Source organism: Nyctereutes procyonoides, unplaced genomic scaffold (genome assembly GCF_905146905.1).
Source record: "Nyctereutes procyonoides isolate TBG_1078 unplaced genomic scaffold, NYPRO_anot_genome, whole genome shotgun sequence".
Classification (NCBI taxonomy): Eukaryota; Metazoa; Chordata; class Mammalia; order Carnivora; family Canidae; genus Nyctereutes; species Nyctereutes procyonoides.
Window position 1 is genome coordinate 61,557,401 of NW_026575043.1, and position 17,888 is coordinate 61,575,288.

Below are 17,888 nucleotides of genomic sequence, written 5' to 3' on the forward strand. Positions count from 1 at the left end.
ACAAAGATCAATCACCTAATAAATACAATAATGACTCATTATCCTGTCCTTGTCTTTTGCTTGTCTGGTCAAGCCCTGTCATTCCAGGCTCTACCCCCTGTAGATAACAAACACTTAGTAGAGGATGGGCTGTGGTTTCTTATTCATACCACATGAAATAGAAGAGCTAGTACAGGACCCCAGAAATAATACATCTCATTAGCAACAATGCTGCATCACTATCAATAACCTGTGTGCTTCTTCTATTTGATCTTCCTTCTTATGTTTTTTAAAATAACATGCTTCACAGATTTGTGTGTCAACCTTGCACAAAGGCTGCGCTAATCTCTGTGTCCTTCCAATTTTAGTGTATGTGCTGCCGAAGTGAGCACCTGTATACTACTTTTAGTAAGTGGGGAGCATCAGCCAATTTGGCCAGCATTGCAAACAAATTTATAAACCATTCCATTTTTAACAGTACACCAGCCCCTCGGCTTAATGGCTGTGGCACAGTATGGAGAAATGCTGCATGTTAGCAGCCATACCAGGTAAAATAAAATTATCCTCCCACCCACGGGGAAGCAGCAAGATGCCACACTGCAGAGCCCACATGAGGCCTTCCATGCAGGCTGTCTTATGGAAGCTATTGATACGAGCCAGATCCATGGTACTTATTCTTTTTTATGTGAATTAAAATTGTTTATCAAGGTCAAGCAATGTCATTGTTAAAACACTGCAGTTGTGAAAAGGTTTATCATAACATGCCACAAAAGGCCATCCTTATCCACATTCCTTATCCCTATTTTTTCCCCGAGGCAACCACTCTTGACTCATCTAACCATTAAGAAGGCTTTTCATCCATCTAAACAACATGCTACATTACACTTTCTTGATAAAGCCAGCTCAGCCATTATCTAGTTTTTGGCATGACAGGTGAAATCCCATCTCTCTCTCCTTTCTCAGCCAATATAATTAGATTCCTGTTTTGGTTCCTCCATGGGCTTGATTTATAACTTAAGCAAACATACCTCGGACCAAGAGATAAAGTGTCGATTCCTGAGTGGTTGTGTCTGCAGAGGCTTTGACACTCATCCTGTGCAGTGGCGGGAGCTCTGCTTGCCCTGGCCTCAGTGATTCCTGCCTGTGGTTGAGAATGTCATGAGGGTGAGGCCGTGTCACTTGTGATCAGCCAGAGAAGGTGATCTCGCTTCTGCCGGGTTTTTCCCTGGTGATGCTTACTCAGGGAACTTGGACACCAAGGTGGGCGGAAGCCCAGGCACATGGAAGGGCCAGTGCAGATGGTCTGGTTCATGGCGCCCACTCCTCAGATGTGCCCATAAGGAAGCCTTTGAGAGGACCCCTGCCCTAACAGAAGCCCTGTAACAAGTCCCACTGACTCCCAGGATCCTGTTGGAAGCATAAGTGGCTGCTGTGACCACCATGTGTCTCCTCGCTCAGCCACGGACACCCAAAACCTCCATGCACCGTGCGAGCCCGGCTCCAACTCCCGTCTGCTCTTCCTGCCACCCTGACCTTCCAACTTTCCTCATTTCTAGCTGATACTTTTATGCTCTCAAGGTGGATAACATCTACATTGTGTCTGAAATATAATGAAGCCTTCCATGCTTTGTACAAAGGTTGAATCTAAAAGTTGAAAACTGGTAATAGGGATCCCTGGGTGGCGCAGCGGTTTAGCGCCTGCCTTTGGCCCAGGGCGCGATCCTGGACACCCGGGATCGAATCCCACGTCGGGCTCCCGGTGCATGGAGCCTGCTTCTCCCTCTGCCTTTGTCTCTGCCTCTCTCTCTCTCTGTGACTATCATAAATGAATAAAAATTAAAAAAAAATTTAAAAAAGAAAAAAAAAGAAAACTGGTAATGGATCTCTGATACTCACACAAGTGTAGCTCACGGAGGAGCGGTTTCTCAGCCCTTGGGCTACTGATGTTTTGGGCCAGATAACTCCTCATTTTCAGGCTATTGTGTGCACTTCATATATTTAGGAGCATCCCTGGACTCAAACACTAGATGCCAATAATGGCATCCTTACAGCTGTGAGCATGGAGAGTGTCTCCAGGCTTTGCCAAATGTCCCCTGGGGAGCAGACTAGAAGAACCACTCTGCAGGGTTGAACTGTGTCCTAGGACTCTGTCCCGTTTCCAGGTGTTATGGATGGCCTCTTCTTCTGCTTTTCCTTTGCTAGACTCAGGGCTTGTTTTAATAAATATACACACCAAAGAGCAGGAGAAATTTTTAAAATACAGAAGAAAGCAGGAAATCCTTAATTTCCTTCCCGTTGTGGCAATTACAACTCTGCTGTGCACAGGGCTCTGTGCGGCTAGAGGTGGCTGGCTGTTTGTGGTACACGTATCCTTGAAAACTAAGTATAAATAAATTTCTTAAATTGTATTTTTTGTACCAGTGGAGCTTCCTATTAAAAATGATCATGAGAGAATAAGCTCAAGGCCCAACGAGAATGCTGCCTCTTTCTTAATGCCTCCAGATGGAAACAATAAGTCTTACTGTTTCTAGCTTATTATAGATATTATGGTTTCCAGTTTATTATATATAATATTATAGGTATTGTATGTGGTAAATTTTATATGAAGGCAATAGAGTAAAGGACACCTGCTCTAGAGCCAGATGGCATGACTGGGAACCCTACTTTCTCTATCTACTAGGTCCGCGACTGGAGGCAAACCAGGGACTGCACCATGCCTTGGTTTCCTTATCTCTACAGTGGGGATTGTAAATGTTCCCATGTTACTAGCTGGAAGTGAGGATTGCATATATGAAAGGCACTTAGAACCATGACTGGCAGGTGGTAAGAAAAGCACATGTTGGCATAGTTAGGACTGTCCACTCCACCTAACTTCAGGATTTCCTCCACCCTGGAAGCAGGACCCGAGTAAAGGAGCCCAGCCTGAACAATGTGAGCCCTCACTTGGCTCAGGTAGGTGACCTTGGGCACTTTATGTACCCCCTCTTTGTCTTAAAAGATCTAAATGGCATCTGGTAGGAGGAGCCTGCTCATGCGTCCGCGCGAGGCTCTGGACTCAGGCTGTCTGGGTGCAAACCCCAGCTTTGCTACTTCCTAGTCGTACGACTCTGAGTTATTTAAACACTGTGTACCTGTGTACCTCTTTTTCCTCATCTGGAAAGTGGAGTTCCAAGTACTATCTACCTCTCTATCTTGGACATTTCTCGTGAGGGGCGGGTATGTCAATGCATGCCAAGTGTCCATACAGTCCTTGGCATCATTAATTCTTCATTAAGGCTGGTTATTGTTAGTAGTGTCATAAGACATATGATGACTTATAGGAATTCAGTATGTTCTTGGCAAAAGGGAAAAGTGAGAGAGAGAAGGAAGGAGAGAAGCAGGGAGCAAGGAAAGGAGAGAGGCTGGGACACATAATGGGGAGGACCTCCTGTGAACTCAGGCTTTGTCCTGGAGTGAGAGCACGAGGGTGGGCAAGCACCCACACCACCCATGCCACCCCCAGTGTGAGCATCTTACAGCATTGACAAGAACTTGAACATTAAAGCTGTATTTTTTGCACACAGGTTCCCTAAGCATAAATAAACCAGCCACCTCACTTGGTGCTCAAACAAGCAGCAATAATCTGTTTCAATGTTGAAGGTAAGAAGGAAGTTTTGAAGCTTAGAGACTGTGTTTTTCGAGTGGTCTCAGGAGTTTTCAAAGGTGATGTCGACTGCATGTCCCTCTCACTGGCCGTGTTCACTTTGGCATGTACACTCCTGGATGAGCCAGGGCTCCACTGTCCTGGGCAATGAGTTCTATTCAGTGTCTGGTGCATACAGGCTTGCGCTAGGATGGTTGGATGACATATAGAATCATGAGTCCTTGGCCATGTTCATTCCTCATGGAAACCTACATCAGTTTTATTTCTGGAGGAACCTCTGGAAAGGACCCTGGGACAAATCAGGTTGGATCTTGAGCTTTTCTGCTCATTTGCACCTTTCTTATAGGGGGTTTTCTGAGCCACAGGTAAGGATGCACAGGCATCTCAAGGGATGGGGCAATTCTCATACAGCCTACTCTTGTAGTGCCACTTCACCTTGGCCAAGACACGTATCCTGGGACATGGCATCAAAACTGATTTCATCCATAACTAGGTGAGCCAGGATCTCATGCTCAATCAAGAGACAATTTTAACTCTCCCAAAATATTTGCCTTGCAGGAACACAAACTCAGGTTTGCACATTTCCTGATTTTTTGAGAGAAGCTGAGGATCAATATTTTTATGTGAAATCTCCTGATTTTTCACATTTGGCTCACTTTTTGCAAAAACCACTGAGAACTCCAAACAAAACACATTTACAGGGCACATTGACCTCTAAGCTCCACTTGGTGACTTCTATTCTGGTAGATAATAATCATCCCTAAACATGAGGTCCCTTTTGGATGAAAAGGATGAGATTTTGAACTCTTGCCTGGTTGCTTGCACTCTCCAGCAAGGCAAGCATTTTCCCAGGACCCTGGTTCATTTCTTGGGGTCACCCCACGACCCCCTGCTGTCTGGGAATGAGGCCTCCTTTATTCTGTGCCACCTGAAAATATCTGGTACCACAAAAGCACTGCTCAGTTTTGCATAACTAATTTCAAATCTTATTTAGCATCAAGTTTCAGAATTAAGGAGCTAAGTGACAGCTGTTTAATTAACTCCTTAAGCTGATTAGACCGCATTACTGAAATCCCCTCCAGGAGGAGCACGTAACTGTGGGGAGATCCTCGGGCCAGGTTCCTGCCACTGTTCAAAGTCAGTAAGCTGCTAAGCCAATTGACCAAGCATTCTCAACATCCTCAAGGATGTGGTCAAATAGACATTTTTATTTATTACATTAACTGCTACAGAAGACTCTAAGTGACAAAAATAACATGAGCTTCTTTAGGGATGCTAGGCAAATAGGCTCTACATTAAAAAAGAAGAAAAAGGACTCCTTTGGGAGTTTCTCAAAAAGCACTCTATGATGTGTATAAATCCCATGTGTTCAGGAGTATTGTATTAAGGAGAGGGGTTTGGATTAACCCTTCATCCCCACAAAATGGGCTGTCTATCCTCCTCTTGATTAGTAAGACAAAGGCATATTAACAAGTTTAAGACTTTAAGCCAATTTTATCCATAAGATTAGTGTTTTCAAAGTAGGATTTCCAAGGAGGAGAGAAGACTACAGTATATTCCTTACTTTAAGTGTGAGCTTAAAGTCCTGGCTGGACATCCCAGCACTGGAAGGAGTGTACAAAACGATGGAAGTTTTTGTTTCCTTTTAATTCTTGGCAACAGGTCATGTGTAAGAATGTCCAAGACTTTCTCAGCAGGAAGAGAGGCTCAGTGAAGATGTGAATGACCATCAGCCTGAATCTTCTAGAAATAGGACATAAATTTAACTTGCAAATTGAGTTTTAGGGGGATGTTTCCAGTAGGATGGGCAGGGGCATAGGGTGACATCCAGACTCTGTGGGTCGGTTCCGCGTGCTGAAAATTTCAGCTCCTTGCTCGAGGAATTGCAGTTTTTGGTGGTGTGATGGTTGTGTTTTTTGGACAGCTTTATTGAGATATAATTCATATACCACACAATTCACCCATTTAAAGTGTGCAATTCGTTACTTTTCAGTATACTCAAAGATGTGTACAACCATCACCACAGTCAGCTTTAGACCATTCTTATCTTGAAAAGAAGCCCTGTACCCTATGGCTATTCTTCTCTCTGGATCACCATCCTGGCTCCGGTCCCAAGCCATTACTAATCTGCTTTGCCTTTCTAGAGTTTCCCTGTTCTGGACACTTAGGAGAAGGTGAATAACGTGTTACATAGTCTTCCATGACTGGCTTCTTTCAAGAGGCTTCAGTCATCAGGCTCTATCCACTGTAGTGTGTATCTGTGCTTCACTCCTTTTACGGCTGAATAATCCTCCTCAAGGCAAAGAACTTACATGCCCTCCAATCTGCAAAAGTTTGTTTTTCAGACATCACTCAAATAACTGTACACTAGGGTTCTGGGAACTGAATCCAGCCCACAGAATGTTTTGCTTGAACTCTACAGATCGAATCATTTTCAAAGGATCACAGTGTTTAGAAAATGGGAGATATGCAAAAATCTGGATTCCTGCTTTGTCTTTAATACTTAGAACAGGCAATACTGGGGCAATGTCAATAGGCATGGAGTAGTGACTACTCTCCCTTCCACCAATATTCACATCTCCTTTGTGCAGTGTGGCTGGCCGCAGGAGGCTCTGAATCTGGGATGCCTTGCATGGATGCTTCTAGACTACCAACACATGTGTGAGCCAACAGTCTGGGATACAAACATTGTCTGATCTCAACTTCTAAAGCTAAAACATGTAGGAGATGTTAAGAACACAAGAGTAAGTAAATGGCTTCATTAATAACTTTCTTTTTTCAAAGCAAGCTACTGCGTGTGTCAGAAATTATAAATCCAGGGATGCACTTTTCTCCCTGATGAGAAAAATCTGAATATTACAAAAATGCTATTGAGTACCTTCAACATATATCCAAGATTGACAATTGTGGATGTCAATGATGGTTCTTATGAGAAACTTCACTTCTTCCTTGGCTCCAAAGAGTAGTTCTGTGAAACTTGGCATGAATATTTAATTTATGTCTGTTGATAGAGTCCTCTTGATATCATAAAGTATTTGCTCTTTGAAACTGGGGAGTTTTTTGCCTGTAGCCTTTAACTAAACGAGCTGTCAGCCCTTTCTCTATCACTACAGAAAAATGCATGTCAAATTGTCAAAGGCAACAGAATTTTCCGTAGGCTGGAAGAAATCTATTGGTTTTATGGTACATGAAACTAAGGAATTAATTCAGTCAGTATGGAAAGGTCATACAAAATTAATAAACATCAAAGGGCTGCTCCAGTCTTCATTTGACTAACCAGGCACACCTAAAAGTGGGTCTTGTTTAGAACCCCAACCCTCCAGAAGGCCTGTAAGTGGTTCTGAGTCCTTTTTTGACCTCTAAGCCACAGGGACTCAGCTAGACTTATGGGGGTGGGGCATGGGTGGGGGAGAGCCAGGGCTTGATTATCTATGCTAATGAAGATTCAGTGGTGTGGCTAATCCTGTGAAGTTCAAAAGTCATCTGTAGTTTGGCCCTGGAATTCATTATGTGCTTTTTCTTCCTTTCACCAGACAACTTCTTAATTATGTTTTTCTTAGGCTAATGCAGAAATGAATTTGCATGTCTTGCGCCAATACTAATTAGGAATTGGGGAGGGGGGATGCAATTAAGATTATTCTGGAAGATGGGGAAAGGTGAGTCTGGGTTTTTAAAATGACCACAGCCATCCATGCATTGACTTCAGCCCTATGATGTACTACTGGCCATGGAAATATTTCTTAGATCTCTCCTTCTCTTTCTAGGTGCTAGGGGTGAGGGTGCTGCCTGTAGTAGAAACAAAATCAGTATTCTTGGCTACTCTCCCAGCTGAAGGCTTTATTGCCCTGTCTCTTCTCAGCATCCAGGCTAAGGATTCCATGATTCAGAGGTGCGACTGGCCAGCTAGCTGGTCCTCCGTGAAAGACAGAGGAGTGCTGGCATGCTTGATGAAAACGAAGATGATTATAGGCCCTCCTGCACAACAAAGCTCTGTGAACAAGCCCTCGGACACTGATCTTCCTCTCACCCAAACGAAAATATAGAAAACTGTCCACTATAGCAAAGAGGTTCTGTTTTTGGGGTATTAGAGGTGCCACGGACCATGGAAGACCAAACTCTTTGGGTGATCTTATCCGGTCTTGGGATATTTGTGTTCCACTCATTGGCAGATTGATGTCTCCAGCCCTGACCTCTCCTATGAACTCCTGACTCACATATTCTCCTGCCTACCTGACTTCTCTGCTGCGGTGTGTCCAACTCACTGGGTCAGAACACTTGATGTTCCCCACTTGAATCTCTCCTCTTTCAGAGTTCCAAACAGTACATCATGCCATCTGGCATCTGGTTGCTCCAGCCAGAACCTCAAGGGTCTGATTGATTCTTTAGTCCAACCCTGTGTGCTGTCCATCAGAGCATCCTGGGAGCACTGGCTCCAGTATGTTCTGCACACCCAGGTACTTCCTTCCATCTCCACTGCCATCAACTTCACTTAAGCCACCATGATGTGGAGCCAGGGTTATGATAAAGCCTCTGAAACGACCCATCCTGGTATTTGACTTCATCATCCTTGTCACTCCCCAAAATCACTTTTTCCTATGAATGCATTGCCTGTTTGACTACATCAGGACATAAGCTCCAGAAGGGCAGGGCTGTTGTGTTGCTGTGCACCTGGCCCTGAGCACCACTGGGAGACACTGTGTGAGCTGTCTTCATCGCATCACATGTTTAGCACCGGGTTCATCAAGGCTGGAATTCAACAGGTAACTGGCCCTATGGCCATATTCCCTTCAGTGTTTGTTCCACAATGAAAGCTAAATGGGTCATTGGTGGATCCTTATAGGTAGGTCTAGCTTCCATGTTGTCTGAGTGGACTCGGGAAATCTTGTTATATTCATAAAGCTTGAAATGGAAAATGAGCCACATGTTGAAAGCAACTCAGCTTCATCGGATGCTGCCTTATGCAGAGCCAGAACATAGGAGAGTGTTGCTTCATTTGCTGGGGTCATTGGGCGATCACCACCTTGCATGGTCATTACTATTTTTTTTAATCTAATTAAACTGGACTTTGGCAAGAGCATCCAACTGATGTGCAGCCAAGAACATACCTGCTGGAGTCCATCTGGTCAGAGCATGGTATTCATGAGTCCAAGGTCATGGGTTTAATCCCTACCTGGCTACAGGTTTGCTCAAAATCAGTGGGCTGAGATGGTAACCCTGATTCTGACCAAAGGCTTAATATTCCAAGGACAAAAGCACCTTGAGTCAAGCCACCACGGTGTGTAGCCAGGGTTGTGAAAAATGTCAGACGTATCCGAGACAAATCACTTTGTTTTCCTAAGGTTCTAGCACATCTGAGGTTAGGTCCAGAACAGTGGTTCTCAACCAAGGTCACAGGAAAATCTGGTAGAATATACCAATGCTGGGGATCCACCCCAAACCAATTATATCAGAATTGCTGGGGAGTGAGTCCCAAACATCAGTAATGGTTTATATCTTCTCCTGGCATTCGGATCCAAAGATTTCCAAACTTAGTGGCCTGCAGGAATCACCTGGGGAGGTTAAACAGTGCTGATGCTGGATCTTGCCCTCAGAGATTCTGATTTAACTGCTATGGGTAGCAGTCTGGACATTCAGAGATTTAAAATCTCCCTAGGCAGTGCTAATAGACAGCAAAGTTTGAGAACCACTGGGAATTACCTTTGCCCAAGACAAATGGTCACTTTCCTTAGTGATTCAGAAGTATCACCCCGTCGGATCTATAAAACACACACACACACACCAGGCGGGCCCGAGACAAAGGACTCAGCAGACAAGACAATCCCCAAGCTAGTACAAGGCAAAAGGTTTACTGCTCCATGTTTAAGGAATATGGGAAGAAAGTGACGGTGCCATAAAATAAACCAAGCAGGGGAAGGATGCACACACACAATAGAATTCAGGAGGAATGACAGATGTGAGCTTCAACTTGTATGTGTTGCAGTGATCCAGCCTGGAGATTCCAAGTGAGGCAAGTGCAGGGGGTGAGGCATGACTTCACACCCCCAACCCCTGCATCCTCTCTCTTCTGTAGTATCATCACCCCCAAGGCAACCATTGGGAGACGACTGCTAGTCCCAGTGCAAAACCCCCAGCCCATTCCCCTTTAGAACATCCCCTCTTCAACACTGTAGCACTTATGGTTGGAGATTATCTTATTTTCATGCTCATTTCATTTTAAGTTTAATTTGGTAAATTAAATATGAGTATTAAAATGATAAAGAGATAAAAAAATATTTAAGTCATTAAGTTTAATTGTTTAGACTTCTAAGCTACCACCTGCTCCAGACTCTTAAGATGGACAAGCACAAGACATTGTGTGTCTTGCTCACTGATGCGTCCATCCTGTCATCCAGCAAGGCACAACTCAAGTACTTGGTCCCCTCTGGATATGCAAGTGGGTGAATGTGACCACAGTTTGTAGAAAAAAAGAAGTTCTTTCTTCTTCTGGCATTCTTCAGTTACTGCTGCTGGTCATTTGCAAGTTTAGGGAGACTTGGAAACATGCAGTCTAAGAAGCTCTTATGAAGAGACATAATCAAACTTGTAAAAAATATTCTTAGAAATGACACCCAAGTAAAGGCTTCCAATCCTTTCTCATTGTAGGCATGGCAGCAACTGTTAAATTTCTAATCTTTTCAGACCTGCAGCAATGGAATTTATGTTAATGCCCACTCTGTGTGCTCAAGAAAATAAATCTGGGCTTGACTTCAGCTTTCAAAACTTGTGCCTTGAAAAATCTACATTTCTTCAAAACCTGATTTATAGTAACCTGCACTCTGTTCTTACCTGCCTCAAACACAAAATTGGTATTTCTTTTCTGCTTCTTTTCCAAAATGAAGTACATTTCACGAAATTTCCGATTTTTTCTAAATCTCTATAAAATATCATAGCCACACAGAATCACAAATCCATAAAGAATGCCAATAGTAACTAACAACTCTTTATGTTAATTGGGTAGGTGTTAATAACTGATAGAAATAGAATTATTATTATTCCGGGTGAATGTAATGATTTTTATTCACAAAGGCAATCTATGTGGGTGAAATCCATTATCTTAAAAGTATTTTTGATAAGAATAAATCCATGTAGAAAGGGCTATGCTTCTCCCTTGCAATTGTTAAACCCCATTAAACATGCCTAATAATTAGTTGGCTGAAGAGTCTCATTAGATGTACATTAAATGTGTATTTAAGGCATATTTGAGACACTTCATTAAGGGTGACACGGTGGGCTTTACTGAGTAACTTTAATAAAAATTCTAGTCAAATTAAAACTTGAATTTATGGTCCCTCTCTTTCCGTGAGAACAGAGCATTGCACTGAATTCTTGTGTGTATGTGTTTTTTTTTTCTTCTTGAGAGACCAGCCCCAGTCATATTATGTGTTTCCTAACTGCTTTACTTAGGTAAAGTTTACATAAAGTAAATTCAACCATTTTAAATGCATAATTTGATGGTAAAACCCATCAATTGTAAATGTATACAATTGACCAACTATCACCACAACCCGATATTAGAGCATTCCATAGCCCCTAAAAAGTTCCTTTGTGCCCCTGTATGGTCAGGTTTCCCTCCTAATTCAAGACTCCCATTTCTCTACCACATCTATGCATTCGCCAGAAATTTCATATATGTGTCATCAGATAATACGTTCCTCCACTTTAGCATGATATTGCTGAGATGATGTATGTTGTTGTATGTGTATTCCTCTTTTTCACTTTTACTGCAAAGTAACATTTTGCTACATGGATAAATCACTCTTTGTTGATACATTGACCAGCTGATAAAACACCTGGGCTTTCTCAGTTTGGCTGAGATGAATGCAGCTGATGTGCACAGTCACACAGAAGTCTTCGTGTGGACATACATTTTCATTGCTTTTGGAGGATGGAAATACCAGGTCCTATAGAGGTTTATGTAACTTTTTAAATCTGCCAATTGCTTTTCAATGTGGCTGTAACATTTACCTTCCCGCAAGCAACGTAAGAGGGTTTGGGATTCTCCACTTGCCTTCCAGTCCTGGATATTGTCAATCTTTTGAATGTTTGCCATTTTAAGTGAACGTATGGTTGTATCTCATTGTGACATTAATGTTCATTTACCTAATAACTAATGTTGAATGTATTTTTAGGTGGTTATTTGACATTTGCCTACTTTCGAGAACTTATTTATTTGTTTATGGTTCAAATAATTTAGCTATTTTTATAGGATTGTTTGTCCCACATCCCGATTTATAGATTAGATTTGCTAAGATTTTGTAAAGCATTTCTGCATCTGCATTGAGGAATACTGGTCTACGATTTTCTTTCTTTTGATGTCTTTGTGTGGTGATATTATGGCAGTAATCCTAACCTCATAAAATACATTTTGAATATGTCTCTAGTTTTTGAAAGAGACTTTCACCTCATTTTCTTAAATTAAATACCTTATTTATTAAGATGTAATACACCTTTATTGAGGTGTATTTGTCATGCACTTATTTAAAATCCATAATGTGCTAAAGGCTATGTGTATACACCAGGAAAACCACTACTACTATCAATATAATGCATTTATCATCTGCCTGAAAATTTCTTTGTGATCCTCAGCAATCCTGACTTCCCACACCTTCCTGGTACCAGCTCTCTCCCAGCACATCTCCAGGCAAGCAACAATCTGTTTTCCATCATTATGGATCAATCTGCATTTTCTAGATTTTATATAAATGGGATCAGTTAGTATGTATTTTTATAATATACAACTAAGTCAGAGAATACTTGTATCAAAGGTTGAACTGTGCCCCCAACAAATGATATATGCAAATCCTAATCCTGGTAATCTGTGAAGATGACCTTTAAAAATGGGGTGTTTGGGACACTAGGCTACCTCAGTTAGCTAAACATCTAGCTCTTAATTTCAGCTCAGGTTAAGATCTCAGAGTCATGAGATTGAGTCCTGCATCAGGCTCTGTGCTTAGCAGGGAGTCTGCTTAAGATTCTCTCTCTCCCTCTGTCCCTCCTCCAACCCCATGCATCTTCTCTCTTCCTCTCTCTCTCAAAAAAGGAGGGGTATTTGTATCAGTAATCAAATTAAGGTGATGTCCTAATGACTTAGAGCGGCTCTGATCCAATGACTGGTATCCTAACAGGAAAACAGAAATGCAGATGCAGACAAAGAAAGAGGGAGAATCCCCAGTGACCACAGAGGTAGAGATCCATACATTAAGGAATGTCAAGGATGGTAACCAGCAGAAGCAGAAGAACAAGCATGGCCCTGCCCACACCTTGATTTCAGACTTCCACCTTGGAGCTATACTTTTGCCTTAGGCCACCCCAGTTTGTGGTCATTTATTATGGCAGCATTAGAACATGAATACGCTTTGTTTAGAACAATTGTGATTTTAGTCCCCTGGGTCTGGAACCAGATTTCCTGAACATATTCCCCCCTCAGCACCTTAATGAAATTGGCCTTCTCTTAGCAAGGGAAATGCAGAAATGGCTTTCTTGTTGACCTCAGTCTAAGTAGATGAATGGCCATTTTCTTGCATTAGAGATAAAACTTGTATCAGCTTTACTGTAGGGCATCTGGAAAATACATAGATGTGTAAAGAAGTAAATAGAGAGAAGCAATATCCTGCTGCCCAGACATAACCACCATTAATGATTTTGATGTATAGCCTCTAGGACTTTCTCCAGTATTTATGACTGTTTGTTTGTTTTATATATAAAATGAGTCCCTTGCTTCCTTTTACATCACTGTGAATGCCTCTCAACTCATATTCTCTAGCTAATGTGAGTTTGTTCACTGTTGGTTAGGTTTTTTTTTTTTTGTTTTTTTTGTTTTTGTTTTGTTTTTACTGAAGTAAATGGGTTTGCATTTTCCCTGAGGGTGGCAGTAATTATGATGCTTGAGCAGGTATTATATCACAGAGGAGGTGAGGCAGCAGGTATTGTAAATTCTTTGAAATCTTTTGTTGAATTTTCCCTAATGAGAATCTATCAAACTGGACATCAGATAGCAGGAGAATGAGGGAAGTTATCAGCCAGCCTCAGTGTGCAGAATAATTTATTGATTTGCAATTTAAAAAAAAAGCCAAAACAAAAAACCTTAGGATTTTATTTATTTATGAGAGACACAGAGACATAGGCAGAAGGAGGAGCAGGCACCATGCAGGGAGCACAACGTGGGACTTGATCCCAGGTCTCCAGGATCACGCCCTGGGCTGAAGGCAGCGCTAAACCACTGAGCCACCTGGGCTACCTGCAATTCTGAGTGTTGAATTCAACCTGTGTCAGCTTTACATTTTACAGATATTATCTCCATCTCCCCCAGGCTGACCTCTCATCAAGGGGTGCTTAGTGACCTCCATGTCTAGTGTCCAAAGTGCAGGAACTGGCTGTATTTTTGCACTAGTACCTAATATCTAAGGTACTTAGATCAACATACATATACCCAAGCTCATGATCTTCCCTCTAATTGAGTTTTCCTGTCTCCGAGAATGACATCACCTTTCATCAAGTGTTCAAGCCATCAGCCTAGGGAGCTTCCAGACTTTCTTTACCTCCTTATCCATCCATCCATCACTATGTCCTGTCCATTCAACCTTCTGGGCCTCCTTCAAAACCATCAGCTCCTCTCCATAGCCCCACTCCAGTCCACAGACACTCTCATCTGAATTGCAATTGTCTCCCGCTTGAGTTGTGGCACTAAAAAGAGCTTCAGCATTGGCCCACCCATTACTGAAGCCCATTTAATAATATGCTCACCATACTTCAGTCAGAAGAGCCCTTCCCACTCCTGATGCCCCACTGCCCTCCCTTACCTGTCCCTGGACAAAACCCAACCTCAGGATTTTCCACTGCTTTTGGAACATCCAACACTATTTTGATGTGGCCCACAAGGCCCTTGCTGATGTGGCCACTTGCCACTTGCACATGAACACCTTGGAGGCAGTCTTCCTGCTCTCTGTGCTCCAGATCCTGCTTCCTGCTCTCTGTCCCCCAGATCCTGATGTTCCCTCTTGCCCACTGGCTCTGCACATGCTATTTCCTCAGCGTGCAGCACCGCCCAGTCCCTGCCACCCAGTTTCCTCCCATTCATCCTTTAGGTCACTGACCAAGCAGCACGTCCTTGGAGAAGCATCTTCATCTTTTCTTAATAAGCTAACCTCTGCACTGCAGCTCTTCCAGCATGTTCTCTCCTTCATAGAACTCATCAGAGGTAAATCTTTATATGCATTTGTGTTAATTATTTGATTAATATCTGTCTTCCTCACTGCATTTTGGGCTCCCCAGGAGCACAGATCATTCATGTTTTGTTTACACTTTATCTCTTACTCCTACCGGAGTGCTTGGAAAAGAGTGGATGACTAAAAACATTTACTGAATGGATGATGCAGAGGAGGTACCTGTAATTTTAAAGATGAATGCATAAGAGGGAGACCAAACTTATTTAAGAAGTAGGAAAAAAATCATTATCTCCTGTAATCTCACTAATCTGAGGGAGATAGAAAGAGAGACAGAGAGACAGAGGGACAGAGAAAGACACTCTGAAGATTGATTCACTGACCCTGGGCACTCTTGCCAAGGGGTGCTTAGTGACCTCCATGTCTAGTGTCCAGAGGATCTCAGTTGAGACCCTAGAGTCCAGCAGCCAAAATGCCATTCCAAAAATGACTGTGTCCCTATGCCTTCAGATCTCTGAAGAACAGGTGCCACAACTTTTCCCATGGACCAGTTCTAGAGTTCGATCCTCCTCCATTCAAGAGAGCTTGCCTTACATCTGATAGAGTTGTTTTTACTCCTAGGAGGGGAGTAAAGTTTTAGAAGCCTATCATTGTTGGTGAGATATTTATGCATGCATCAAGTGTAGGCATTGTGTACACAGGGACAGGGGCCATTTTCATGTCTACTTACACTTCTTGCCTTACTGTCTATTCCACTGGATAGCTATATGGCCACATTAACTTTCTTTTGGTTAGATGTAGCTTAGTATGGCTTTCCAAGCTTCTACTTTCAGTCTTGCCATGTTCTTAATTTTTAGGAGCACGTGTGTGTGTGTCTGTGCGTGTGTGCGTGCATGTGTTTGATGAAAGTATATAGCTGAAGTCTATACACATTTTTTAACTTTATTATGACAATCTTGGTCTTTTAATTGCAAAGTTTAATTCATTTTCATTGGAAATCATTACCTATATATTTGAATTAATTTATTCTATGCTATTTTGATAGGGATTGCATTAAATGTGCAAATTGCCCTGGGTAACATTGACATTTTCACAATATTAATTCTGCCAATCCATGAGCATGGAATATTTTTCCATCTCTTTGTGTCTTCCTCAATTTCTTTCAGAAGTGGTCTGTAGTTTTTAGGGTATACATCCTTCACCTCTTTGGTTAGGTTTATTCCTAGGTATCTTATGCTTTTGGTGCAATTGTAAATGGGGTTGACTCCTTAATTTCTCTTTCTTCAGTCTCATTGTTAGTGTATAGAAATGCCACTGATTTCTGGGCATTGATTTTGTATCCTGCCACGCTACCAAATTGCTGTATGAGTTCTAGCAATCTTGGGGTGGAGGCTTTTGGGTTTTCTATGTAGAGTATCATGTCATCGCGAAGAGGGAGAGTTTGACTTCTTCTTTGCCAATTTGAATGCCTTTAATGTCTTTTTGTTGTCTGATTGCTGAGGCTAGGACTTCCAGTACTATGTTGAATAGCAGTGGTGAGAGTGGACATCCCTGTCTTGTTCCTAATCTTAGGGGAAAGGCTCCCAGTGCTTCCCCATTGAGAATGATATTTGCTGTGGGCTTTTCGTAGATGGCTTTTAAGATGTCGAGGAATGTTCCCTCTATCCCTACACTTTGAAGAGTTTTGATCAGGAATGGATGCTGTATTTTGTCAAATGCTTTCTCTGCATCTATTGAGAGGATCATATGGTTTTTGGTTTTTCTCTTGCTGATATGATGAATCACATTGATTGTTTTACAAGTGTTGAACCAGCCTTGCATCCCAGGGATAAATCCCAGTAGGTGATGGTGAATAATCATGTTAATGTATTGTTGGATCCTATTGGCTAGTATCTTGTTGAGAATTTTTGCATCCCTGTTCATCAGGGATATTGGTCTGTAATTCTCCTTTTTGGTGGGGTCTTTGTCTGGTTTTGGAATTCAGGTGATGCTGGCCTCATAGAACGAATTTGGAAGTACTCCATCTCTTTCTATCTTTCCAAACAGCTTTAGTAGAATAGGTATGGTTTCTTCTTTAAACGTTTGATAGAATTCCCCTGGGAAGCCATCTGGCCCTGGAGTCTTGTGTCTTGGGAGGTTTTTGATGACTCCTTCAATTACTCCCTGGTTATTGGCCTGTTCAGGTTTTCTATTTCTTCCTGTTACAGTTTTGGTAGTTTGTGATTTCCAGGAATGCGTCCATTTCTTCTAGATTGCCTAATTTATTGGCGTATAGCTGTTCATAATATGTTTTTAAAATCGTTTGTATTTCCTTGGTGTTGGTAGTGATCTCTCCTTTCTCATTCATGATTTTATTAATTTGAGTCTTCTCTCTCTTCTTTTTAATAAGGCTGGCTAATGGTTTATCTATCTTACTAATTCTTTCAAAGAACCAACTCCTGGTTCTGTTGATCTGTTCCACAGTTCTTCTGGTCTTGATTTCGTTGAGTTCTGCTCGAATCTTAATTAACTCTCTTCTGCTGGGTGTAGGATCTATTTGCCGTTTTTTTCTATAGCTCCTTTATGTGTAAGGTTAGCTTTTGTATTTGAGTTCTTTCCAGTTTTTGACTGGATGCTTGTATTGCGATGTATTTCCCCCTTAGGACTGCTTTTGCTGCATCCCAAAGATTTTGAACGGTTGTATCTTCATTCTCATTAGTTTCCATGAATCTTTTTAATTCTTCCTTAAATACCATGGACTTTCTTCAGAGAGTTAGAAAAAATTATTTTAAGATTTGTGTGGAATCAGAAAAGACCCCGAATAGCCAGGGGAATATTAAAAAAGAAAACCATAGCTGGGGGCATCACAATGCCAGATTTCAGGTTGTACTACAAAGCTGTGGTCATCAAGACAGTGTGGTACTGGCACAAAAACAGACACATAGATCAATGGAACAGAATAGAGAACCCAGAAGTGGACCCCGAACTTTATGGTCAACTAATATTCGATAAAGGAGGAAAGACTATCCATTGGAAGAAAGACAGTCTCTTCATTAAATGGTGCTGGGAAAATTGGACATCCACAT

General features: G+C 42.0%; 1 non-coding gene across 1 annotated transcript; it reads right to left on the reverse strand.

Annotated features, from left to right (window-relative positions):
• Positions 1 to 267: 267 nt before the first annotated feature.
• LOC129508445 (U6 spliceosomal RNA) lies at positions 268 to 371 on the reverse strand. The gene has a single exon (XR_008664183.1). It is a non-coding gene; the product is annotated as a U6 spliceosomal RNA (small nuclear RNA).
• Between the last annotated feature and the right edge of the window lie 17,517 nt (positions 372 to 17,888).